The sequence below is a fragment of the Mustela erminea genome, chromosome 11, assembly GCF_009829155.1.
Source record: "Mustela erminea isolate mMusErm1 chromosome 11, mMusErm1.Pri, whole genome shotgun sequence".
In the NCBI taxonomy this organism is placed as follows: domain Eukaryota; kingdom Metazoa; phylum Chordata; class Mammalia; order Carnivora; family Mustelidae; genus Mustela; species Mustela erminea.
In genome coordinates, this window is record NC_045624.1 from 72162531 (window position 1) to 72175999 (window position 13469).

Here is a 13469-nt window from a genome sequence, read left to right on the forward strand (position 1 = left end):
CTGGCTCCCATCGAACTGAGAAATTTGCGTATTATTTCATTATCTCTGCCCTGGCTACCCCGAAGTCTGCCTTTACACAATCTCCTGTCTCAGAATCCGCGGGTGCTGGCAGGACCGTGTGGAAATGCACGTGTCCTTGGCAGAGGCGACTTCTGCTGCCGTAGGGGAAAACAGCAGGGGCAGCCGGGGGAGTTGAAGACGTGGTGGCTCTCATGAGCTTTTCTGGAATGGGCTCTGCATCGGCGGAGGACACTTACATTTGGTTTTGTGAGAAGGGTAAAATTGAGAAAGCTTACAGACTCTGAAGTTTGTAATGATGTAGAGCTTGTGAAGGGCTCACGAACTCAGTTGTGGGAGAGGAGCAAGGGAAGGATAACCTGAGGCGGCTGCTGCTGGCGAGTGAGGGTCTTCCCGGGGGAAAGCCAGGGCTCCTGAGTCATCCTAACGTAAGACTTGAACTTTGTTTTTTTTGCCTCCAAGGGTAAACATTATTTTAAAAAGATTTGCCTATTTATTTGAGAGAGCGTGAGAGAGCTCATGAACAGAAAGAGAGGGGGCAGGAGAGGGAGAGAATCTCAAGCAGACTGCCAGCTGAGGGCAGAGCCCAACACCAGGCTCCATCTCACAACCCTGAGATCATGACCTGACCCCAGATCAAGCAACTAAGCCACCCAGATGCCCCTTCAAGGGCAAGCATTTTAAAATTACCAAATAGTATATCTATACATTGATAACCGTATCTGGCACGGACACTCTTAGCAATTTATAGACATCATAGTTGGGGGGCGGGGGGGCGGTGGAGGGCGGTTTGTTTGCAGTTGTGAGGCTGACAGATCCGACCAGGAGGAGGAGGAGATGACAGAATGTGACTGGTTTCCAGTGGTGGCGCTGTCAATTCGAGTGCAGGCGCCCACTAGGTGGTGTTTGGGGAAGCGTGCTCAGCTCAGGGAAGGATGCTTCTGGCAGAACGTGGGCATGCTGAAGCTTTGATTTGTATTCAGTGGAGGGTAACCCACTCACCTCCTGTTAGAATATGTACACGATAATTAAGAAACAGACAATAAAAGATAAATAGGATTGTCATTAAACAAAACCAGATTGGTTCAGATGCAAGGAACGTGTGGTGGACGTCATTAAGGAGCTGGTGGAATTGCGAAGATCCTGCAGCTCACAGACTTGTTCTACGTAAGTCTGACAAAGCATATCGAAAAAGGAAGGGCTTGGGGCGCCTGGCTGGCTCAGTAGAGCATGCAACTCTTGATCTTGGGGTGGCACGTTCCAGCCCTGTATTGGTATAGGATTATTTAAAAGATAAAATCTTAAAAAAAATTAAAAAAGGGAGGGTTTTACAGACTCCTGGAACATTCCAGCTAACTCACTCCTTCTCACATCCATGGATTGTTTTGCTTTCTTACTTCACTTGAAAACTGACTGTGTCTAAGAGTTTTTAAGACAATGTTTCTGTGACAATGTATGGAGTTATTTGGCACCAAGAGATGTAGCAAGAAAATGTACAGAGATTCTGCTATACTTTATTCCATATCATGTTACAAGAAAACAACAGTGACAGCTGACAAACCATTACATCTTTCATAATACAGACAAATTACACTTGGGAACAAATATGCAACATGTATTATCCCATTCTCCTTACTATGTTTCATTTTGGAATATAATAGTTTTCTGAATGATGCTAATACATTTCTTAGGTACTGACCCTCTGCTATGAAGTACATATCTCAGTGTATCATACAAAAAAAGAAAAAAAAAAAAAAAGAAAAAGAAAAGAAAAATTAAAAAAAAAAAAAAAAAAGAACCACTCCCAACTAGAGAATGTAGATTTTGTATGTGCCTCTAAAATATGCTGCTGTAGGAAGGGGAATGAAAATAGGAGATTGCTTATTCACTTGAGACTTTTTTTTGTTGTTTTTGGTATATGAGAAAATTGCAAGGCAGTAACATATGTGGTTTCCTCTGCCTACAAGCCAGTAAGAGAGAGAGAAGTTATGTGCAATTATGCAGCATATTCCTATGTATAGGGGGCAGGGAATAATCTACCCCAGTATGTACAGCCTAAACATCCTCTTATATAACAAAGATTACAAAACCAGTAAGTACTATTCACAGATGAGTATCTTATATAGACACATACATAACCTAGGATATTAATTACACTGGCTGTCATGTACACACTGAGGAAAAGATACCAAGAGATCTTGCTTTCTCTGCAAACCTGGAGGCTCCCCTGGAAACTTTTCTTGCTACTCTTGGGAGGTAGAAATAGCTTCTCACCCTTTTATCAGTGGATGGACAGCCACCCCTGCCTTATGCCCTGTTTTGTTTTTCCTCTGAGCACTGCAAAAACATTTCTTTATGTCTTACGTATCCTGCATCTTTAAGTCAACCAAACTGTTCCTTTAAGAAAATGGAAACAAAGTCCCAACTATTCTTTCAGAATACTGTGTGTGCACTGATACCTTCACTATGCTAATGAGTTCCTAATATTCCAGCTGTATGAATTCAGGCTAGTCCTTCATATAAAAATAATCTCACAAAACATTCCAGTGCTTTCTCAATAGAATAATAAATCTGCTAATGAACACATTCTGTTATGATTTTCATGGCTGCCCTCCGTGGGAGGGGGTGGGGAGAGAGGAGGTGGGGGGATGGATTGCCAATAGGAGAGGAAAGGGGAGAGAAACGAACCAGACTTTGGATTTCTTGTACTGAGGACAAGGATGGGGAGATACAGACCTCCAAAATGAGACCTTCTGAGACATGTCTGTGTAAAAAACAGATTTTCCTCCACACTGACCAGCTTATGTTTCCTTTCCGAGAGAAGCTGCCTGTGACGGGCACATATCTCTGAATGGTGCCACCATTCCTAAGAGAAGTCTCTTAATATTAAATATTTTCAAATGTTCGACTTAGAAAGCTTATTAAGTAGCAAGATTTAATCATCAGCTGCTCTTGGTTTAAACTTGGTTAATTACAAAAGTTATGCCTCTCCCCCAAATAAATAATTCAAAATCAATCACAGGCAAGGCTGTTCTTGATCGCATGTAAAATTTTCTCTCCCTATTTACATTAAGGAATTGTAATTTAAGCATACCGTAAAATACTGCTAAAGACTTCCAGTGGGTTGGAATGTCTGAGAGAAGAATGGGAAAGACTTCTAGGTAGCAAACAGTAAACATTCCAGCCTTGGGTAACTTTTGCTCTCTTTAAAATCAATTAGTAAATAATTCTTTGCTTTGCACCTAGAAGCTTTCAATGAATGCTACTTCTGAATAGGATGGATTGTGACCCTGACATATTTATTCATGCCCCACTCCAGGAAAGGTACCCTTTTAATGCTTAGAAGTTCTGGGTTCAATTTCCTAGGAATACTGGCTTCAACTATAGAGAAGCTTTTTCCTCACGTGACTCTCAGAGAATGCCTTTGTCAAACTGGCTCAAAATTCCTAGTCTTGATCCTAAAAAGTGCAATGCATTTCAAGTTCTCAGTCTCTCTTTTCTGACCAACAGGAAAATGTAAAACAATGTACACGAAAAGTATTTCCATAGGAACTGGTGTTCTGAGGGGCCAGGTTTCATGCTTTAGATGAAGTTCCCTAACTACCCCGGTGGCCTCAGTATTATCTGGGGTTGTGTGGTGAGGGCGGCCCCACTGGGAGAGGGCCTGCATCTGGCAGCTCGCCCTCCCCATCAAAGCGCATGCCCAGTCCACCTTTCCATCGTTGTCACATACGCGCCTTCATCCTTCAAGGCCCCTCATCTTCTTAATAAGGGAAGCTGGGCCTTTCTTTTTTCCTTACCATCTTGAAAGCAAGACTCCTGCACTGTTTCTACAACCTGTGTTCAAACAGTTTTTCCAGGAGACCGGTTAAAGTTAAGGTCTTCCAATCAGCTTGGAATGTTTTAAAAAGTGTAATTCAAAGGTGCTTTGGTGTAAATGAGCAGATTTTCAATTCTGGATAACTCTGTAATTTGCTTTTTTTGAATGTTACCTAGCCAAGATGGCTTTTGGGGCTCTAATGTCCAGCAGATAGAATTCTTTTGCACCCAAGTTGTAAGCATTCTGTTCCTCATTCTTTTCTCCTCCACTTAGAAAACATTCCTGAAGCATAACAGAGTGGATGGAAAATATAAGATGTTGACAAGACCCAGAAAACAGGTAAAAAGTCACCTCAATTTTCAGAGGTTGAAAAGTAAGCAATTTATCCCTGTCTTTGTTCTTAACGCTTGATATTTGTTTCTTTACTTCCAACATACTTGAAAAACAGTCATGCTACGTGGCTTGAAAATGCTAAGCAGATTCCAATATCCTATATACATGTGCAGTTATTTCCAAGAAAAAAAAACCACATTTGCAAATGTCCTCAAAAGGTAAGCGACAGGTGGGGCCCCACAGCCAGGGACCAGGTTGTCAAGTCAGCCTGAGAACAGGGGTTTGCTTTAGCTAAAGATTTCCTTCCTAGTGGTTGCAAAATATGCACTGCTCTCAAAGAAAACACACATTGTTTTATGCCACCATGTGGCTTTCAAGTACAGACGTTACTGAAGAAGTGTGAACACCAAATGTGTTGTCTTAATGTATTTAAGACATGGCTGGTGAAAGCATAAAAACCTTTACAGAGACACTGCGCTGCAGAGGGAAATCAAACAAAATCAAACACAAAAGACTGAAAAGAATACATGCCATGTATCAGTAAGCAAAGCTTAATCTTCACATAGTTCTTGGAAATCACAAGGTATCCAAATGCGTGCAAGGTTTTAAATAAATTGCAGAGAAAACAGGGTCTTGCCAGCTTCAATTTTCTTGTAAGTGAAATCCACCACAGGGAGGGGAAGGAAACTGATCCGTGATTCCCTTCGTATTATTGGCCACTTCATTAATGTGTTTTTTTTTCTTCCCAGAATGATGACAACTTAATCCTGGAAGGAGGAAAAGAGAAAATTGCTATATATTAAAAAAAAAAAAAAGAAAGAAAGAAAAAAAAGAAAAAAAGAAAGAAAGGAAAAACTTACACCATTCATTTTTTTTCTAAATTACACGAGACATCAAAATTGGTTAGGCTAAAAGTGAGTCTTATCCATTTTCTCTGCTGCCACCCTGAGCACACAGAGTGGTCTCCTTCACCAAAAACAGTTCTCTTAACACGATAAACAAATGTTCTGACTCCATTTTTTTCCCCCTTAAAATAATTTAACTCCATGAACTTAAATGGTCTAACCTCTTCTTGGATTATTTAGAGAAAAAGAAATTTAGCAAATTTCCTTCCCCAAATCATTAGTAGTGATACAGGTCTTAATTAAGTGCCTGTAGCATCATACAGATCATTAAAAAAGGACAGATCCTTGTGTTCATTTTTATGGCCATGAAATAGAAAAATGGATCACCTACATGCTTTTAAAAAAAGCCCAGCTGTATATAATTCCTTCATTGCCTGTTATCAGACCTAGTTTCAACAGAAGGAAAATTGGCCAGCAGGACCTGAATTGCCAGCCTCTTCCCACCATCCTGCATACGACTGCGCATTTCCAGGGGTGCCTGCTTAAACTTGGTAACTACTTCCATATGAGTGGTTCAAGAAGAAAGAAGGAGTGTTTACTCTCTTCCTCTCCACATTTCTTTTTGGTCCTTAAAAATTCTCATTGAGTCCTTCGGATGGGAAAGGCATGTCTTGCCAGGAAGGATGAAAAGAAAGACTCCCAGGATCAAGTCACACAGGCCAGAGACTCCAGCTCCACCAAATTCCAGAAACAAGCCCTCATTTCCATTTAAAGTTCAAGGTCACTGAGGCCAGGTTAGGCCTGCTTGTCGCCAGTCTATGGTGCCACACTGTCATCTTCCCGAGCAGGAAAAGAACTTTGGCCTTTTATTAGACACAGCTGGTCATGAGGGCTGTCGTGGTAATAACTTTACTGCCCACGTGAGGCTACCTTGACCAAGAAAGCAAAAAGTTCCAGCCCTTACTATTAAGAATAGCATCCTCCCAGGGGCACCTGGGTGGCTCAGTGGGTTAGGGCCTCTGCCTTCAGCTCAGGTCATGATCCCAGGGTCCTGGGATTGAGCCCTGCATCAGGCTCTCTGCTCCACAGGGAGTCTGCTTCCTCCTGCCTCTCTGCCTGGTTGTGATTTCTCTCTGTCAAATAAATAAAATATTTAAAAAAAGAATAGCATCCTCCCTACTCCCGACTCATATCCTCTGCTTAACAGGATAGTTTTTTGGAAGGTTAACCTTCCATCCTTTCCTTTTTATTGAGGTGAAATTCACAGAACCTATAATTAACCATTGTAAAGGATATAATTTAGTGGCATTTAGGATTTTCATAATGTTATCCAAACATCCCCTGTCTAGTTCCAGAACATTTTTGTTACCCACAAAGGAGACCCTCTATCCTTGAAGCAGTTACTCCCATTCTCCTCTTGTCACAGCCCCCAGGCAACCTCGAATCTGCTTTCTGTCTCTATGTATTTACCTATCCTGGATATTTCATACAAACAGAATCATACAATATGTGACCTGTTGTGTCTGACTTCTTTCACTTTGCATAATGTTCCTCTATGTTGTAGCATGTATCAGTACTTCATCCCCTCGTAGGGCCAGTAATATTTTACTGTATGGCAGACCACGTTTTTTTATCCATTCATGAGTTGATGTATATCTGGACTATTTTCACCTTTCTGCTATTATGAATAGTGCTGCCATGACATTTATGTGCAAGTATTTAAATACCTGTTTTCAATTCTTTTGGGTAAATACCTAGGAGTGGAATTGCTGGGTCATGTGGCAATTTTAAGTTTAACTTTTGGAGAACTGGCAAACGATTTTCCACAGAGGCTACACCATTTTATATTACTACCAGTGATATATACAGGTTCTGGTTTCTTTGCAACACCCTTGACAACATTTGTTATTTTCTGGTTTTGATTTTTTTTTTTTTTAATTATAGACATACTAGTGGGGTGGACTGGTATCTCATTGAGGTTTTGATTTGCATTTACCTAATGATTAGTTTGAGCACCTTTTCGTGTCCTTGTTGACCATCTGTGTACCTTCTTTGGAGAAATATGTATTCCAAGTCCTTTGTCCACTCTTAAATTTCGGTTGTTGGTCTTTTAGTTGCTGAGTTGTAGGACTTTTTATATATTTTATTTTTACTTTTATTTATTTATTTATTTTAAGATTTTGTTTATTTATTTGATAGAGATCACAAGCAGGCAGAGAGGCAGGCACAGAGAGAGGGGGGAGCAGGCTCCCCACTGAGCAGGGAGCCCGATGCGGGGCTCGATCCCAAAACCCTGGGATCATGACCTGAGCTGAAGGCAGAGGCTTTAACCCACTGAACCACCAGGTGCCCAATTTTTATATATTTTAGATATCAATCTCCCTTGATTTGCAAACATTTACTCCCATTTTGTGGACTGTCTTTTCACTTGTTGATAATATTCTTTGATGCACAAAACTTTTTAATTAGGATGAAGTCCAATTTATCCATTTTCTTCTTTTGTTGCTTATAGTTTTGGTGTCATATCTAAAATTCCATGATCAAATTTAAGGTTATGAAGATTTACATTTTCTTCTAAGAGTTTTATAGTTTTAGTCCTTACTTTTAGATCTCCAATCCATTTTGAGTTGCTTTTTTTATGTGGTATGAGATAGAGGTAACATTCCATTCTTAAGAATCCTCTGTCCTCAGTGACTGAGATAAATGTAAACAAAAGCCCCTACCTTAAGTTTCTGGGAGAGATCTGGTGGGGAGGGAGAAGCCTGGATGGGTGCATACCACACACAGGCCCTTTGTTATCGCTAAGTCCAAACACCTCAGCTATTATCTCATGTACTTGCTGCTTGTGGCTCACTTGGCCAGTCCTTACTCCTGCCAGCTGCCCAGATATGCCTTTTCCAAATCTCTTCCTAGCAAAAATAACAAAAGGAGACCAACCGCCTTAACCCCCATTCTTCCAGGGAAATGAAGTAAATCCATCTTGTGCTCTCCTTGTGGCTCCCATGGAATCATGCATTCTGACTTCTGTACTGACATCTTTACTGAGGCCTGTGACATCAAAGACAGAGAACACCTGTCCCCACAACATTTCAAACACACCTGTCTATAGGCGTCTTCAGCTAGTCCCCAAGCCTACTACCAAACTTGACATTTTGATTACGCAGATGAAAAAAAGGCTCATTCTTTTCCATGTTGCTTAAACAGAGGTTGCCGCTCTTCCAGAAAGCTTGCCCACCCTGGACCAATGGGAGAGCTGTGGGTTTTTCCTGACACCATCTTACCGAGGCATAGCGTTCCTATCACCACACAGAAAGGACATATAGTTGACCCTTGAACAATGTAGGGACTGGGGCACTGGCCCCTTACACAGTTGAAAATCAAATAGAACTTCTGACTCTCCAAAAACTTTACTACTACCTGCCTACCATTGACTGGAAGATTTACTGGTAACATGAATAGCTGGTTAACACATATATATTTTTTTAAGATTTTATTTATTTATTTGACAGAGAGAGATCACAAGTAGGCAAAGAGGCAGGCAGAGAGAGGAGGAAGCAGGCTCTGATGTGAGGAAGCGAGCCCGATGCGGGGCTCGATCCCAGGACCCTGGGATCATGACCTGAGCCCAAGGCAGAGGCTTTAACCCACTGAGCCACCCAGGTGCCCCAACACATATTTTAGATACATATCATGTACTATATTCCTACAATACAGTCAGCTAGAGCAAAGGAAGTGTTCTTAAGAAAATCGTAAGAGAAAATACATTTACAGTACTGTTTTTTATGTATTAAAAAAAAAATCAACATGCAAGCATAGACGTGGCTCCATCGAACTGGTGTTGTTCAAGGGCCAACTGCTCTCCTCCATTCTACCACTCTAATCCCCAGAATGCACACCTGCCCAGGCTGACCTCCTGAACAAGTGACTTCAAATGTCCCTCCCATATGGGGACATTTCCTGTGAGGGAGAAAATAGGGAGTCAGGTGGCATCTTTATGTTCCTGATTAAACTGGTTTTGTTGACTATTGTGTCCCTAGAGCGTAGCCAAGCCATTGCTCAGATACTCAGGAAACCCCTGCTGAATGAATAGGAAGGGAGGAGGTGGAATCTGAAAATTCAGGAGTGGAGTATGTGTTTAGAACCAGGGTTCCCTCACAGCGCATTGACGGAGGGCAAACGCTGGGCCTGTGCTCTCGTGGTCAAGAGCACAGGTACAGTGCTGACAATCCACAGATACACCATTAGCCAAGAAAGGCTGGTGGAATAACCACCTTCCTGTGCGTCAAGTTTTTTTTTGTTGTTTTTTTCTTTCTTTTTTTTTTTTTTTTTAACCACATGACATTCTATTTGAATGATGTAATTTTCAGGATACCTGATTTGACGTAATAATAAATGATGTTGTTACCATAATCCATTGGCATGTTACTATACTGCTGGGTTCGTTTAAACATTTTTTTAGCCATTGGTGGTGTCTGTCTTTGCCTCCGTCCTGATTCTTTAAGTGGAATCTCTAGAAGTACAGTATGTCCCTAACCCAAGGCATAAGCAGAATTGGATAATAAAGGAGAATGCATAATAATAGTAATTGGATAATAAATGGTGAACACAGTAATTACAGATAAGTCCTTTATTTGGGTTTGGGCTCAGACATTTAATGGAAGGAGCCAGGAATAAAAAAGAAGGGAGGTGCCAATAAGAGGTATCCTCTCTCCTACTTATGTGAGAGGACTCTATAGCCCCAACTGTGTGCCAAGTACCCTAACACTGTTCAGCAGCAGCATGACATGCCCCTTCTCCCTCCTTGGGCAGTCTCAGTATTCGTTTCAATTTTCAAGGACTACATGTAAGGTAAGTCAGTTTATTGCTAGAAAAATTCTTTAAGATCTAAATGTAATCATATGTTTGATGTATGGGGAGGTGGGTAGAAGGAGTGAGGGTATACAATATTCCCAGGGAAGCAAAATATAATAGCAGCGTATGTCCTTCCCTTACATTTAATTGATTATTAAAACAGACCACATATACAATACAAATGAACAGTGAGTGTGACCATAAGCTCAACTAAGTGCACATCAACTCATAGGTATATATATCATCCGATTAATAGATGCCATTTTTATCTTGCTTCCTGCTTTTACAATGTTCTTTCCCTAGAAATGAATGTTTTAGACAAGAAATTGGATTTTATTGATAAAATCCTTATTCAGAAATATCTACATAGAGCTTCTCGGCTATAAATATTAATTAATTGGATCGCTGGTACCCATAATGCAACTTTGTTCTGACCCATGTGCCCTCTGAACTAGATATTTTTTGGATTCAATTTTCTTAAAACCAACTGTCAGCGTCATGTGATGGAGGAGATGAAAAATGAAAATGAGCAGTCCCGCTGTGCAGGTGGGTGACCTGTGGGAGAGAGTCTGCCTGGTAGGATTTTTACACGAACCATCAGACACAGACCAATTGATTAGATCATCTCATACCCGCCACCAACTAGGCTCAAGAGACTAATTAGAGAGAGTACTGCCTGCGCAGGCACCCCATTGACACCTAATTTGCTCAGCCAAAGCCTTTGGGGAAAATGTATTATCTCTGCAGCTGCACTTCATGCATTTCTGATTTGAGGCATAAGCAAGGAGTGCTTCATCACTCTTTTGAGCAAACTGAATGTAGGAGCCCTTAAGTGCTAAATGCAAGCAAACAGACCCAAATTAAAAACGGGCCAGGCTTGTTCTAATTCCCTCTGTGCTCCCCATTAAGTCTCTGTGTGTACATACACACACACACACCCCTACATACACACACGCAGTTTGCAGGCTGGCGGGACCATACAGCTGAGGACCCCAGCTTAGGGTGCTACCAATGCGATCAGACGGCCTTTCTTTCACTAGCCTATTTACCCACTCAGAGGCTTTGTGTTTGTTTTATTGTTTTATTTTATTTTTTCCCCTGTTGCACTGCCCCTCTTCGAAGTAGTCTTTTTTTTTTTTTTTCCTACAGAAAGACTCTGGCCCATTTTCTTCCCCTCTAAGCCTCACTGGAGAGAAGTGATTATTTTGGTTCCAAATTAAAACAACTGTAGGTTTTCCTTTCATCGCCTAAATTGTGAACAGGATATTCACCAGGATGTATGTGAGGCTGTAGGGTAATCCGCTCATTTCTGTTTGAGAGACCCTTTGTTAAATGATGCCTAACAGAGAGGAAAGAATTATTAAAATCTGACAGAGAGAAAGCTGCCTCACAATAGTGAAGACAGTATAGAATTATAAAATATGAAGTTACCTTTGAGAAAAGCAATGGATAGCATTTGACCAAGTTTAGCTTTTATCTGTTCTTCTGTAAGATAAAACCAGTTCCAATCTTCTTTTCAAATGTAGACTCCAAACCACCAGTAAATAAGGAGTCACTTACAGGTAGATATGTAATTAATGACATGCTTTAAAAAGGGGGGAATAAAAATTAAACATTCAGACAATATGGAAAAATTAGGTTATCTTTGTGCCAAATCTAGTGGCTGTGGGGAATGAATTTCCATCATGCTGAAATAAAAGGAAAAAACAAAACAGGACGTGGGATGGTGGTATTCTAGAGTGGACTTACTGATTTTATGCCTTTCTAGTCACATGCTACATGAATTATTTTACCCACATGTTCTGGTAAACTATAATTCTGCTTTGTAATTTTCACATTTATCTTATTCTTGAGAATTCAGTGAAGATATTTTTGGATCATTTTAGCTGTCTACTTTTAAACCAGCATTCGAAATTGGCCTAAACTGGTAAAGTCAAAGGATTCCAGTGGCCATCAAAGTGAGTAGCTTTTTGAAGGTACATGGAAAGTGGCTTGAGACGTCTGAGAACAGTTAGAAAATCAGGGCCTTAACTAACATATATAACTGTCTATAGAATTTGTTCTGATATTGTGGAAAACAAAGTACAGAATACTTTCGCTCCCCAAGCACCATACTGTTAAGCTTTCACATGGAAAATATCCAGGGGGGAAAAAAAAATCTACTAAAGAGGCTGTGCCACTTTGAGTTCAATACTGCTTAAAATACTAAGAAAAGCAACAAAATTAATCTTTTGTACTTAATTCATCTTCAGCAGCATTCACTACTTACAGAAAACTAACTCCAGAAATAAGGTTACTAAACCCTAAAGTAACTAAGCAAGTACAGATCTCTCAGAAGTAAAAATATGTATAAATACAAGTATATACATATATGGTGCATATACTCATTTGTATATATAGAACATACATACTCAAATTTCATACTGTAGATTTTATATAAATGTCACATTCAACATGGTAAGTTTTAATCTTTATACTGATCTAAAAAAATCTGGTGACAGCTTAATTTCTTCATTTTTTTTTAAAGTGAGTTATGATTTGGCTAGAAGTATAGGTTTTCTTTTAGGACATCTGAAATCAGTGTTTTCCAGTTACTCTGAGGTTGCACTGAAGCTTCTTGAAGGAAGTAGAAAATTAGCCAAACCTACTTCTCTAACTTATTTCTCACTTATGATAATCATGTTTCTTCTTCACCATCCCCCCAGCCCCCAGAAGGCAACATATCTTTGAGACCAGCAAGAGAATATTAATTAAAATGAATGCAGGGATAGACAGGCTTTGTTTTAAGCTTAACAGAAGGTCCATCATTCAAAATAGCTCAAATCCTTTAAGTTGAAAGCCGTTTGGTAACATCCATATGGATGCACAATGCACTAATTGCAGTGACTTTGCACATTTTAAGCTTCATGCCAAAGTGGAGATTTTAATTAAAAATTTTCAAGCAAGGCTATAAGTCTAACATTTCAAAACAAAACATTTCTCACACAAGGAAAACGGACTTAACATATCATTTCAATAATCATCATTATCAGTGAACATTTAAAGAAATCCTCATTAAATACTGGGCATTGTGTGATGTATAATTAGTGGTAATTGAAAAGAACGCTGTATTTTCATGGTGTGACTGTTTATTAAATCGGCCTTATGTAAAAGACTAGTCATATTTTAGACCCATGGGGATGGCGATTCTGGGAGTATATTCCGTCTTGGTGAAGGCCAAGAGGAGTGCAGACAAACAAGGAAAGTACTGATGTAGGTCTTCTAAGAACATCCAAGACACAGGCCATCTTTTACATATATATACATATACACACACACAAATATATACACTGTGAGGTTTGAAATAGCTTGCTGAAATAGTTTCAATGACAAAGTTAAGAAGAGCAAAACCTTTACCAAATGAGACTTATTTTTTTCAAAGATTTCATATTGGAAGATTTACTTGCTCAGCAAACCTTTATAACTGACTGGCTGCTAAGTGGGATAAGTTAATTAAACAGGATTCTGACTCTTTACCCTTCCTTATATATTACAGTCCTACTAAACTATATTTAGATAAACCAAATACAAATCTATGTAACCTAGCAGTGTGTGAATTTTTT

At 39.9% G+C, this 13469-nt stretch overlaps 1 protein-coding gene across 3 annotated transcripts in view; it reads right to left on the reverse strand.

Moving 5' to 3' along the window:
- Nucleotides 1-1512: 1512 nt before the first annotated feature.
- CDK14 (cyclin dependent kinase 14) overlaps nucleotides 1513-13469 on the reverse strand; it is a 572715-nt gene continuing 560758 nt past the window's right edge. For all 3 annotated transcript variants that reach the window (XM_032304318.1, XM_032304316.1, XM_032304319.1), the window contains one exon: nucleotides 1513-4938. The gene's annotated coding sequence lies outside the window, so the exon portion shown is untranslated. The remainder of the gene's footprint in view (nucleotides 4939-13469) is intronic.